Below are 13,516 nucleotides of genomic sequence, written 5' to 3' on the forward strand. Positions count from 1 at the left end.
CTCTACCATCACCTTCTCAGCCTCCTGCCTCTCAGCCAATTTTGGACCCAACGTGCCACTTTGCCTTGGATCCCATGGGCTCATACTTTCTTGACCAGTCTGCCATGAGGGACCTTATCAAAACTCTTGCTAAAGTCCAAGTAGACCACATCAAATACATTACCTTCATCAACACTCCTAGTTACCTCCTCAAAAAAATTTGATCAAATTTGTCATACATGAACTTCCCATAACAAATCCATGCTGACTATCCCTGATTAATCTATGTCTCTCCAAGTGCAGATATATTCTGTCCCTCAGAATTCTTTCTAGTAACTTCCCCACCACCGAGGTTAGGCTGACTGGCCTGTAATTTCCTGGTCTATCCCTTCCCCCCTGTTTTAATAATGGGACAACATTAGCAGTCCTCCAGTCCTCTGGCACCTCACCTGTGGCCAGAGAGGATTTGAAAATTACTGCCAGGGTCCCTGATATCTCTTCCTTTGCCTCCCTCAACAGCCTGTGCTGCATCTCACCCGGGCCTGCAGGTTTAACCACTTTTAAGGCCGCTAGTACCTCCTGTCTCTCTATGTTAATTTCCTCTAATATTTCAAAGTCCTCCACCCTGGTTTCTATATCTGCGTCATCCTTTTCCATTCTGAAGGCCAACGCAAAGTATTCATTGAGGACTGTATCCATGCCTCCTGGGACCACACACACATTACCTCTGTGGTCCCTAATTGGCTCTACTCTTTCCCTAGTTATTCCCCTGCTCTTTATATATTTAAAAAACCCCTTTGGGCTTTCCTTTATTTTACCCACAAATGCTTTCACATGCACTCCCTTAGCTTTCCTAATTTTCTTTTTAAGCTCCACCCTGCACTTCTTGTACTCCTCTAGGGACTCTGCCGTATTGAGCCCTCGGTATCTGCCATAAGCTTCTCTTTTTTTCTTAATCCTAACCTTTATGTCCCTTGATATCCAGGGTTCTCTGGACTTGATCCCCCGCCTTTGTCTTTATGGGGACATACTTGCCCTGTACTCTCGCTATTTCCTCCTTGAATGTCTCGCACTGCTCTGACACAGTTTTATCTGCAAGTAGCTGCTCCCAGTCCACTTGGCCCAAATCGTATCACATCTTAGTAAAGTTAGCCTTTCCTCAGTTTAGAACTTTTATTCCCGGTCCAACCTTATCGTTTTCGATAACAATCCTAAATCTAACTGAGTTAAGGTCACTATCTCCAAAATGCTCCCTGGCTAATATGCCTTCCGGGCTCATTTCCGAATAATAGGTCCAGAACTGCCCCCTCCCTTGTTGGGCTTTCTACGAACTGGTTAAAAAAGTTCTCCTGGATGAAACTTGAGAATTTTTCTCCCTCCTTGAACACCTTGAACACAAACTATCCCAGTTAATATTAAGACCATAAGACCATCAGACATAGGAGCAGAAATTAGGCCATTCGACCCATCAAGTTTCTCCGCCATTCAATCATGACTGATAAGTTTCTCAACTCCATTCTCCCGCCTTCTCCCTGTAACCTTTATTCCCCTTACCAATCAAGAACCTATCTATCTCGGTCTTAAATACACTCAATGACCTGGCCTCCACAGCCTTCTGTGGCAATGAATTCCATAGATTCATCACTCTCTGGCTAAAGAAGTTTCTCCTCATCTCTGTTCTAAAAGGTCTTCCCTTTACTCTGAGGCTGTGCCCTCGTGTCCTAGTCTCTCCTACTAATGGAAACATTTTCCCCACGTCCACTCTATCCAGGCCTTTCAGTATTCTTTAAGTTTCAATCAGATCCCCCCTCATCATTCTGAACTCCATCGAGTATAGACCCAGAGTCCTCAAATGTTCCTCATATGTTAAGCCTTTCATTCCTGGGATCGTTCTAGTGAACCTCCTCTGGACCCTCTCCAGGGCCAGCACATCCTTCCTGAGATACAGAGCGCAAAATTGCTCACAATATTCTAAATGTGGTCTGACCAGAGCCTTATAAAACCTCGGCACCACATCCCTACTTTTATATTCTAGTCCTCTCGAAATAAATGCCAACATTGCTTTTGCCTTCCTAACTACCGACTCAACCTGCAAGTTAACCTTAAGAGAATCCTGGACTAGGACTCCCAAGTCCCTTTGCACTCCAGATTTCTGAAATCTCTCCCCATTTAGAAAATAGTCTATGCCTCTATTCTTCCTACCAAAGTGCATGACCTCACACTCCCCCACGTTGTATTCCATCTGCCACTTCTTTGCCCATTCTCCTAACCTGTCCAAATCCTTCTGCAGCCTCCCCGCCTCCTCAATACTACCTGTCCCTCCACCTATCTTTGTATCATCTGCAAACTTAGCCAGGATGCCCTCAGTTCCTTCATCTAGATCATTAATGTATAAAGTGAAAAGTTGTGGTCTCAACACTGACCCCTGCGGAACTCCATTAGTCACCAGCCGCTATCCTGAGAAGGACCCCTTTCCTTTATCCCCACTCTCTGCCTCCTGCCAGACAGCCAATCTTCTATCCATGCTAGTACCTTGCCTCTAACACCATGGGCTCTTATCTTACTGAGCAACCTCCTGTGCGGCACCTTGTCAAAGGCCTTCTGGAAGTCCAAGTAGATAACATCCATTGGCTCTCCTTTGTCTAAACTACTCGTTACCTCCTCAAAGAATTCTAACAGATTTATCAGGCATAACCTCCCCTTGATGAAACCATGCTGACTTTGCCCGATTTTACCATGCACTTCCAAGTATTCTGAAATCTCATCCTTAATAATGGACTCTAAAATCTTACCGACGACCGAGGTCAGGCCAATCGGCCTGTAATTTCCTGTCTTTTGCCTCACTCCCTTCTTAAACAGGGGGGTTACATTAGCGATTTTCCAGTCCTCTGGGACCCTCCCCGACTCCAGTGATTCCTGAAAGATCACCACTAATGCCTCTACTATCTCTTCAGCTATCTCCTTCAGAACTCTGGGGTGTAATCCATCTGGTCCAGGTGATTTATCCACCTTCAGACCTTTCAGTTTTCCTAGCACCTTCTCCTTGGTAATGGCCACCATATTCACCTCTGCCCCCCGACTCTCTTGAACTTTGGGGATGTTACTCGTGTCTTCCAGCTATTCAGTTCCTCCGCCATTTCTTTGTTCCCCACTACTACTTCTCCAGCGTCATTTTCCAGCTGCCCAATGTCCACTTTTGCCTCTCTCTTACCCTTTATATATCTAAAAACACTCTTGCAATCTTCTTTTATATTACTGGCTAGTTTACCTTCATATTTAATCTTCTCCCTCCTTATTTCTTTTTTAGTTGTCCTCTGTTGGTCTTTATAGGCTTCCCAATACCCTGGTTTCCCACTGCTTTTGCCGCATTGTATGCTTTCTCTTTAGCTTTTATGCTGTCCCTGACTTCCCTTGTCAGCCATGGTTGCCTCGTCCTCCCTTTAGTATGCTTCTTCTTCCTAGGGATGAATTTTTGCTGTGTCTCCCAAATTACTCCCAGAAACTCCTGCCATTGCTGTTCCACTGTCTTTCCTGCTAGGCTCATCTCCCAGTCAATTCTGGCCAGCAGCTACCTCATGCCTCTGTAGTTGCCTTTATTCAACGGTAATGCCGTTACATCTGATTCCAGCTTTTTCCTCTCAAATTGCAGGGTAAATTCTATCATATTATGGTCGCTTCCTCCTAAGGGTTCCTTCACCTTAAGCTCCCTTATCAAATCTGCCTCATTACACATCACCAAGTCTAGAATTGCCTGTTCCCTAGTGGGCTCCACCACAAGCTGTTCCAAAAAGCCATCTTGTAGACATTCCACAAATTCCTTTTCTTGGGGTCCACTACCAACCTGATTTTCCCAGTCTACCTGCATATTGAAATCCCCCATGATCACTGTAACCTTGCCTTTCTTACATGCCTTTTCTATCTCCTGGTGTATCTTGTGCCCCACATCCTGACTACTGTTCGGATGCCTGTACATAACTCCCATTATGGTTTTTTTACCTTTGCGATTCCTCAACTCTACCCACGCAGATTCTACATCATCTGACCCTACGTTGTTTCTTGCTATTGATTTAATTTCATTTCTTACTAACAAAGCAACCCCACCCCCTCTGCCAACCTGCCTATCTTTTTGATAGGATGTATATCCTTGGATATTATCCCAGTTAATATATGTTTCCTCTGCCACCCAGACTCACTTACTAGTGTTTTAACTTCTAATTCAATCTCAGCTTCTCTCCTTTCTGAACTAATTTTCAGGGTCCCACCCACCTGCCAATTTAGTTTAAATCCACCCCAGCAGCATTAGCAAACCTCCCCACAAGGATGTTGGTCTGGTTCCTGTCAGACGTAAGTTGTCCAACTTGTACACGTACCACATCCCCCAGAAAGAGTCCAAATGTCCCAGGAATCTAACGCCTTCCGTTAAAGGAGATAGGCATTTCCCAAAGTTTGGCTTCGAGCTCAGCAGAGGGTCCAAAAGGATATTAATATCATTAATGATGAGATGGTTTCTGGTGTGCGGACCAGTAGGGATGTGTTGGAAGGAAACAAAAAATTTGGCCCAAGGGAAAAATACCATGAAAGAAAGGCCTTCATATTGGAGTCCCAGTCATTCTTATTTTTTTGTTGTGCATCTCCCAGCAGAGCAGCTAAAAGGAAGCACAGATCCCACCAATCATGCTAATGAATGTCTGGCAGCTCAGTTAGTTCCCAGTCCCTGTTTCTCAATCTCCACAGACTGTGCTAATCCCTCACAATAAACTGCTTGTAGCGAAGCCAGATATTTATTACTATTGATCAGCCATGTCCCAGTTAAGACTTTTGTTCTCTGAGCTCTGGACTCTGACCTCAATTAAGTTATGAATTTCAATCCAATAGACTGCCTCACTAACTCCCCAGCTCTCTCTGGCTATAGCAATTATAATTAGCAAACATAGGAGTCATGGAAAGAGCAGCTCATGGATCATGTTATTTTAATAATAAATAAAGCTTTGGTGGCAACAAACACAGAAAGTATCTTGAGAAATTATACATTCAAGTATTTAATTGAAAAACTGGATTTTTTTCTGCCAATATCAATTTCTAATAAATCTAAAGCTGCATAAAATCATTCATGGGAGTAGGCATAATGTTCATAATATTAAACAAGGATCGACATAGCCATTAGAACAGTAGCATATTCTATATATACAGGGCAAAAATAATCAAAATGTGGTTTCCTTTTGGTACATACTCAGCACAAGTTTCAAGCACCGCTTCTGGATATTAAGGATCTTGTCTCATAGTTAACATTACAGTTTAAACTAAATTACAGGATAGTTACAGAAGGGTACACCTTGACTTAGCATATGAACAGTTCAGTTCTGGCACACTGTGCTGTATGAAGGTAGGTGCTTTGGTATCAAGATGGAAACTGCAGAGCCTGGAGAGGGAACTTGCTGAGCCTGCACGTAAGGAGCTTTCATTCCTTTTTAGGCAAGAATATTGGAGGAATACTTATGAAAAAGCAACCTAACCTGCTAAAGATGTTAAATTCATGACGGCACTCCTCAGTGAACAGTTTCATTCATCTAATTAAGCTTCAGGCTGAACCGAAACGTATGTATGAGACATGGCAATTGTAACTAGCTCAAGGAGAAATAAAGATAAAATAAACAACTTCTCAACAATGGCTAAAATATTCAGTACAATAAGAATCTAGTGATTGAGAATGAAAAGAGACATAAATTCAATTAATTAATTAATCTGGAATTACAAAAGCTTGTTGAAACTATTGTTCATTGTTGTAAAAACCCATCTGGTTCACTAATGTCCTTTAGGGGAAGGAAATCTGCTGTTGTTGCTTGGTCTGGCCTAGATGTGACTGCAGAGCCACAGCAATGTGACGAACTCTTAACTGCCCTCTGAAATGGCCTAGGAAACCACTCATTCAGTTGTACCAAACTGCTATCAAGTCAAAAAGGAATGAAACCGGATGGACCACCCAGCATCAACTTAGGCACCGGAAATAATGAACCACCTAGAATGACAAGGGCAGCAGATGCATGGGAACACCACCGCCTGCAAGCTCCCCTGTAAACCACACACCGTCCTGACTCGGACCTATATCACTGTTCCTTCCCTATCACTGGATCAAAATCCTGGGACTCCCTGCCCAACAACACTGTGGGTGTACCCACAACAGATGGACTGCAGCAGTTCAGGGAGGGGGCTCACCACCACCTTCTCAAGGGCAACTGAGGATGGGCAATGAATGCTGGCCTAGCCAGCGAAGGAATAAATACGAACATTCTATCACATTCTGGCTTGTGGATGCTGGAGATGCTTTGAGACATCAGGAACACTCGCTGACAGCCTTGTCCTGGGGCTGTGATGGCTGACCACCTTCTTCTGAGCCAGGTGGAGGATTTTCTTCTTAACTATCACTTAGTTCAGTTTTGCTATGGTTCTTTAGTGCCGAGCGGTAATGGCACAATGCTCGTAGAATAAATATGACCCAACTAACAGACTACCTAGCCTATGCTCTGCTCTTTAGTGTCTGTGTTGATATGGCTATTCCAGTTAAGCTTCTGGTCATTGCGAACTCCAAGGTGTTGATGGTGAGGGACTTGCCAATGGTAGGACCATTGAAAGTTAGGGAGAGGTAGCTGGACCTTTGTTGTGCGAGGTGATCATTACATGCCACTTATCAACGCAAGGCCACATGTTGTCCATATTCTGTTGCAGGCTGTGATGGGCTGCTTCATTATCAGAGGAATCGTGAATGCAGCTGAACATTGCAATCTTCATAAACAGGTCCACTCCTAACCTTATAAGAAAGAGAAGGTTTTTGAAGGAACAGCTGGGGATACTCTCCTGGAGCAACACTCACTGACAGCCATGTCCTGGAGCTATGCTGGCCAAATATCTTCTTTTATGCCAGGTATGACTCTAGCTATGGGAGGGTTTTCTTCTTGACTGAGTTCAGTTTTGCTATGGTTCTTTAGTGCTGAGAGGTAATGGCACAATGCTCATAGAATTCCAAATAAATATCAACATTGCGTGTGGAAGTTTTAAAAAAGGGATGTATTCTATCCAACTTTATGTATTACTCGCTAGGATAGACTTTCTACCTCTCGCATAAACAGAAGATGCATTTTTCTCTCAATGGTACAAAGCAATTAAGTTTCTTGGTGTTCCTGTCGTTTTCTATTGTTGATCCTATCAAATGGTTTGTGCTCCCTACTCAGTTAGTTCATAGATTAAATAATTCTAATATTAAGGAATAAAAGATATTTTCACGTGTTGCCATACCACAGTAAGATCTGCACATCTACATATGTTCTTCAAATTATGAAAGGAGCCATCTAATAGGTCAACATTGTAATGCATGGTAAAGCACTATTTTTTAAATACTCATTTATTAATAGCAATACTGAATCTTCCATATTCTTTTACAGTGGAGTAAGAGACCTTAAACTAAACAAAATATAGGTATTTCATCTGCTAGTGTCCTATATTGTGACATACAAGATTAATTATAATAGTACATTCAGAAGAGTATCGAGCCCTACATAATTCTCAGGTACAATTCACACATCTAGTGTTGTTGGTTCATGGTTAACTTCCATAAAGAGATGCTACAAGTTAGCATAGCTGTATGCTCACCATGGTGCTCAAGTCAACATTGAAGGGTAGGAAGGGTGTGTAGCGAATGAAGAAGGTAGCATTCACTTATTCACTATTGCAGATAGGTGACAGTAGCCAAACATTTGGAACATAACTCCTTTATAGATGGTGCATTGGTGTCATATTGCATTTAGTGCAAACTCCATTGCATTTTCTCACCTTTAATTCAGTCACAGCATTCCAATATCACACACTGCTGTAAAACCCAAAACTATGGTAACTCTAGCTGACACTTCCTGCAACCAGGTATCAAGCTTTGGTACAATTGAGGCTTCAGTACAAATCAGATTGATTTGTACTGAATCAGTTCAAATGTCCTTTGTTATTCTCAAATTACACAATTTGCCACGAACCTAGGGATCTTCAAGAGGGAATATCTTCACAACTATTTTAAAACGGTTAAAGAGCATTGATTAACTTTAAGAGCTATTTGTGTTTTTGCCTCAAGGAAATTTCTGGTGATATCATTTAAAGCCAAGTTATTGAACGCAACAGTGCCAGAAAGCTGAATTAACAAACACACTGTTAAATTACAAGTGGTCATTCTGCTAATAGGAGTAGTAACAGGTTCCTTCACATTAGTGTGTGCAGTAACCCCTTCACTTCACTTCTTCTGAAGATGTCAGCAGCATATACTATTTAAAAAGATGTACATTTCAAAATGGACAGAAATCAGAGAAGGATGGTCACCAAGATGTTATGATCCCAGCTGATGTTAAGACCAGGCAAGTCAGATCCCAGAGTGAAACCTGGCTTGGTGGATCCTAACTTTGCTTTTTTAGAAACTGTGGAGGTCAGTTACTGAACATATTCACAAGATCTGCCAACATACTGTAAACACAAAGAATAAAACATTTATTAAACAAGAAAAATGAACTATATTATACTAAACAAAAAGGTTGGAAAGATTTCAGTACAGACACCAGAAAATGATTCAAACTCTCACTATTCCTTTTATCCCAGCTACCCTTACAGATACAAGACCCCAGTGAAGATTTACCACCGTCTCAACACCAAGGTTTCTTGCTTCGGTTAGCTAAGTTTCAAACAGTTTTCTTCTGACAAACTTCTGAGCATTCACCAGATGCTTTTCTCCAGCTGGTACCTCTCCCTGAGGCATCCAAAACCCGCAATCTAAACTCATTATTACTTCAACTTCAGACCAAACACATGAGTTCCCTAAATTCAGTTCCCCAGCAGGCTTTCAGGATTTCTTATGATAGAGGTTAGACCTTTAGCCTGCACTCTCTGGGATACACACACTAACTGACCACCCTTGTGTGTGTCTCTGGACCCCTGTAGCTAGGCAAAAGCACAGTTTTTTTCTACTTTTTTAAAACTTCACTAAATTACTAACTCCTTGGTAATCCACCTTTTCACTTCAAGAGTTGTAAAACTTCATTAAAAATTCACTATTGCAAACAGGGCCGCAGGCTTCCTGGTACCCAGCTCACAAAAAATTCTAAATGAATCTAAACCTAGGTTTCACCTTTCGTAACACCCAAATACAAAATATAAATTAAACTTAAAGCTATACATTATTCCTAACAAAAAGGGTTACTTAGGGTACTCTTCTTTAATAGAAACATTTTTTGAAAAATGCAAATGGAACAAGGCTTGAACAAGGAAGCCATCAATTTCAAGGAACAAACTAGCAATGAAAAACAAGGCAGTTCATTTGGATCCAATTGTATTCTATAAATTGGTCCAGTGCTGCATGAAGCCAGTCCACCCTAAATCTCTGCGAATTAAGGTAAAGTTGTTGACCTCAGGCTATTTTTCAAAGGGAGTGCACTGATGTATAAAAAGGCCAATGTACTATTGGTGTCCTGTTTCATGTTTCTGAATAGCTGCTGTTTTCACATCTGAACTTTTTGTCCTGTGTACACCTGTAGCAGATAAAGAACATCAGACAATACCACTGCAAATCACACAGGTAATTTAACAAATTACACTTTTTTGCTGTGCTTAACCCTTCCCACATTTATCTTACAGCAGAACACACCCTACTCTATACCTAATGACCCATTATACTGCTGGCTTACATAGGCTAATAATTGATTTAAATCTCAACGTCTTTCACTCTGAAAGGGGTATTTCTGTACAAATATAAATATATATGACCATAAAAAGCTGTGCATTAGAGTATTTTGGCACTCTCACAACAAACTAGAAACTAGCAGAAAATCTTACTGTACACATATTCTCTGATAGAAGTAGTGCACTTTGATTTTGAAAAGTTACAAACTTCCAGCCCTTAAAAATATAGCATTTTTTTAATATAAAGTCTGTGTGTCATAGTTCACATGACAATGATAAGGGGAAAATATGATTTTCTAGGGATTTTTTGCAGCTAAATTTAATTTAAAATATCTAACAGCAAATATTGAACAGTCTTGTGACATGGATTCAGTCCCACCTTAAACTATTTTTCAATTGGTTCAGCAGCCTCTGGAAATCTCTAGTTTTGAACCACAAGGGCAAACGTAAACTTTGCCGTACTAATCAAATTAGAGCAAGCTACATGATCATTATAGGTACTTCTTTTGATTTTTAAAAAAATTGGGCGTCATACTGGCTATTATTAACATTGGGGACGCCAGTTACTACATGCCTCGGAAGTTGATTTGTGAAAATACTATTCTCTCTGAACCTTCCCATCTTGGTCTTTCCAAGCACCAAAGCTGACATCATACACATTATTTATCATAGCTGCATCCCCAATGAATTACTGCAAGACATACTGAAATTCATCCAAAGGCCTCAAAACTGTACAAACCTTATTGTCCCCTTCCCCCCCAACCTGCAAGCTTATGAAACCCAATCATGGTTTCACCTGTCCAAAGCTTTGCAATTTATCTCATCAAGCCTCCTATATCAATCTGTCCCTCAGGTCAACGTAAACTGTGACTAAGACCATTCATGTAATGTTTCGTTCAGTATCCGTACCTCCACAGCATATAAAATCGCTGTGGTACTGTTCAGCTGATTGAGATCCCTTGTGTAATCCACAGCAAAGTGTTTTGTGCCCCAAGAAACAACAAACAAATTAAACAACGTTGCCATTATGCTGCAAAGTGGTTCATCCTCCCCACAGACATGATCAAGTTTGGATTTTCATTTTGCTTCGCAGCATTGCCTGAAGTGATCGGACCAACAGCAGAGATGTGAAGTTTTTAAGATGGACCATCTCCATCTGCCCAGCTCCCCCTGAGCTCTCACATTTATGTTGGTGCCTTAACAACAGCCAAAATACATATCTACCCAATAGTTGGAATAATTATGCATTTATCATTGCAACATGGTGCAAGGATGCATTCAAGTCAGGCACTCAGCAAGGTTTTGCAGCATTTATAGCCAACGCAGAACGTGTTTCAGCTGATGCACTGAACTGCTCAAGGGCATCAGGAGCCACCAGGCGCCCAGCACGTCAGAAAAAAAGATCCTCATAATTATTACTAAATTCAGGTCAAATGTCCCCCAAACGTGGCAGTAGCTTTATTTCTTTATGCCACTGAGTAAAACCTGCCTTTTATTGTCCTTTACTTCCTCCACACCAATCCCCCACCCACCAACTCCAATAGTACACAAATTTAATTTATATGCAGGTAATTTCACAACTATGATGCAAGTTTCTGCTTAGCTCTGGTTGCCATGTTGGAGTTGGTGCCAAATCAAGACAGGCCATTGGCCACAGGAAGGAAAATGTTTTAGTTTTGGTCTGCAAGATCCACATTAGAAATAAAGCAATTTCATAAAACTGTAATGTTACACTCGATTAGGCCAGGATCACATTAACACACCTCTCCTAATTACAGATGATTTTCTGTGCCTCAAAAAGATAGCACACAAAAAATCTCAAGAGGCTAAAAATAAATTGAATTTCTTGCACAAAAAGATTCATTTAAATCTTGGCACTTTGTTTTCAATCATCTTCCCATTTACAAAGGAAGGTAAAGAAATGCATCTTGGTTCCCATTTACAATTTGGAATGCTCCACCTTGTTGCCAGGATTTCCAATAAATGACAATTTGTGAAGAGGGTTTAACATGTCAACAAAAGGCTGAAGTGACATTGTCCAACTAAACAACATTATCAGAGTAATTGGTTGCTGTGATAATTGTAGTTAATACCCCATTCACACCTGTGGCCAGCAATGGAATGTGACCTGACTCCAACCAGATAGCTGGGTATGCACGTCACAAAGAATTTAACAACATTTCATTTTGCAACTCAAAAAATGGTAAATTTAATCAAAACTTCGCAAAATAGGAAAACTAATCCCGAGGGATGATCCTGCACAAATATGAAAGAAACAGCTCCAACCCTTAAGTGCTGCAAAATGGAAAAGTATTTCACACAAATGAAAGGACTTCCTGCGCACCAGCCCCTCTCAAATTATCCTCTATATATTTTAAACTCTCCTCAGAAAAAAAAATCTTTCAGTGACAGATGGTCAAGATTAATTTAATATACATTAAGATTAGCATTTTGGTACCAACATGTCTACTGCCATTGGAGTGAACTCTTATGTGAATCTAATGGGATCACTGCTGTAGGAGATGGGCCTCAGTATCAAAGTAAGCAGATTTCAGCAGTATCGACAGCTCATCCTCCAATGTAAAATTTCTCATCAGAGTTGGCCAGAAAACATGGCAGCAGAAGCACTCCTAACTAACTGGCATGGCCTGTATAGAGATAGAGGGATGACCTATGAGGAAAGACTATTGAAAGGAGTCATCTCAGAGAGGTCACTGCAGGGCATGGAAAATACAGGTTAGAGAAAGTAACAATGCTTTCAGATATGCAAAGGTAGTAAGACAAGAGTTTACAGCTCTGATCAGTTTATGACAGGAATCAGAGCACTAGACCCAGTTAAAACAGAGATAGATACTGCATTGAGAACCCAGTAAGTTTGAAATCAAACACACTTCTTCATCCAAACGTACCTTGTGATATTCCCTAACAAATAGAAAAGTATGCAGTTGCTACAAACTGCAATGCATGGAGGCCAATCTCTGTAGCAGGACTCGGAACCAGTAATGTAGCAGGACAAGAACAAGCAGTCCACCAACTTAAAATGAAAATAAGATGCTAGGTATAAAATAATCATTGTTTTCAACCCAAGTAAAGCACCTGTCCATGTCCACAAGGCTAAAAATGCATATTAAAAGCGTAATTCAATTGTTTATTCTCTTCTGACAACACCTTTTTAAAAAGGGGTGTAGACTGGAACTCCACATCACTGAAAGCTGAATTATTAAGAAGACACTGAGTAATAAGCAGTTATCACACTCCCTGTAGCAGGAAGTAAAATCAGACCATTACTGGTAAATGTCAACTCCTATCATAATAGTGCAATTGCACAAGCAGATTAGCACCCTGGTAACAGGTCACTTCCAGTGTGGTGGATACAATAAGTGTGATCACATTAAGTACACTTGACTCTTAATATCCTCTGAAGTGATCTTATATAAACAATCAAAATAAGGAATGGACAGTAAGTGTGACCATACCAGCATTGTCCACATACCAGGAACAAATAAATATTAACAAACTGAAACAGCTGTTGCCCCCAAGCGTCACCTACGAGAACAAATAATGGCACATTCGCATACGTTACTAAAAATTGGATGTACCATCTACTGGTGCAGCACCTCTTTGATACTATGGGGATTGTTTCTCCAGGATTCAAGTTGATGCCAGAAATCAGAAGTGCAGGGTAAATATTTCTGCATCACTAGCTTAGCATTTTTTTTAGAATTTTCAGTCATGTGAATCATTGTCTCTCGAGAGAATGGAAATACCAACAATGGAGGTGTTGCGCCCGCAGAGGTGTTTAATGGGTTAATTTCCCAAGTGTAGAGTAATT

At 40.9% G+C, this 13,516-nt stretch overlaps 1 protein-coding gene across 1 annotated transcript in view; it reads right to left on the reverse strand.

The window, feature by feature from the left end:
- The window catches only part of acbd6 (acyl-CoA binding domain containing 6), a 207,196-nt gene that overhangs the window by 107,731 nt on the left and 85,949 nt on the right, over window positions 1-13,516 (reverse strand). The window lies entirely within an intron of this gene.

Source organism: Cetorhinus maximus, chromosome 17 (assembly GCF_964194155.1).
Source record: "Cetorhinus maximus chromosome 17, sCetMax3.hap1.1, whole genome shotgun sequence".
NCBI classification, from domain to species: domain Eukaryota; kingdom Metazoa; phylum Chordata; class Chondrichthyes; order Lamniformes; family Cetorhinidae; genus Cetorhinus; species Cetorhinus maximus.